We start from the raw sequence: 1,142 nt of genomic DNA, 5'->3' as shown, positions 1-1,142 counted from the left end.
ATAGAATGGGTTTAACGAGTTCAAATGGAAGGTAAAGACTTAGAAAGTAAACACCTCTGAGAAAGGTGACCAAGAGAAGAGGGTGATTAAAAGGACAAAGAAATGATGAGGTGGGAGGAAAAAAATACCAAAGAACTAAAAAGTAAAGAACACAAACTGTCATCAGGCCAATTCTGACATGATGAAAGAATCTACAGAACAGCAGTTCTGGTGAGGAAGCTATTAAATCACCAAACAGACTAGACTCACGGTCATCGAGTCAATTCCGACCCACAGCGACTCTGTAGGACAAAGGTAGAACTGCCCCTGTGGATTTCTAGTAAGAGAATAAAAATTACCTGCGTGGATTTGTGGCAGACACTACTCTGCCACTTCCTCTATCACCAGCAAGAGAAGAGGTGTGGGAGAGGAGACACAGGCTTCAGAGCTTATATGACAGATTAATGGGCTAGGGACTCTAGGACTGGTGAGGACATTAATGAAATGGCTGGGATCGAGTCAGGATATGGAGTCCAGACCAGTCAGAAAAATGAGAATGAAGCAGGTGATCTGAAAAGGACACTGCAGCTTCAAAAAGGACACTGCAGCTTCGCAGCAGAATCAAGCTATTCAACACACAACTGAGCGCCCAGTTGATGCCGGCGTGTTCAAGACACTGAGGACATGCTAAGCACATATCAACACTTGGGCTCACGATCTAAGGGGGTGAGATGTGATGGACAATAAGCAGTCACTGAAGGAAAATAAAGCAGGGTAAGAAGTTAGTGATGGGAGATTGGAAGGATTGCGCTTTGCCATAGAATGGTCAGAAAAGACCCCTGTCATAAGATGACTTGTGGCCAGACAGCTGGAAGAGGCAAAGGTACTAAGTAAGCAGATATTTAGAGAAAAAATGGGAACCACAGTAGAATGCCTGAGGTAAAATGGTGCCCAACTGAGTGGGTCAGAAAAAGTTTGGGCTATATCAAGTAGTGCCTTGTAACTAGGAAAGGAACTGAGATGTATTCTGAATGAGATGGAACATGAGAGCTTTTCTTTCAGAAGACTGTATTAGGGCCACTCTGTAGGCAATGATCTGAAGAGGGGCAGGGCCGGGGGCAGGAAAGCCCTTTCAAAAGTCCTGCAATAACCTGTGTGAGAAA

Source organism: Echinops telfairi, unplaced genomic scaffold, assembly GCF_000313985.2.
Source record: "Echinops telfairi isolate 266 unplaced genomic scaffold, ASM31398v2 ScPeMD7_10;HRSCAF=50, whole genome shotgun sequence".
In the NCBI taxonomy this organism is placed as follows: Eukaryota; Metazoa; Chordata; class Mammalia; order Afrosoricida; family Tenrecidae; genus Echinops; species Echinops telfairi.
This window is presented reverse-complemented; position numbering follows the sequence as displayed.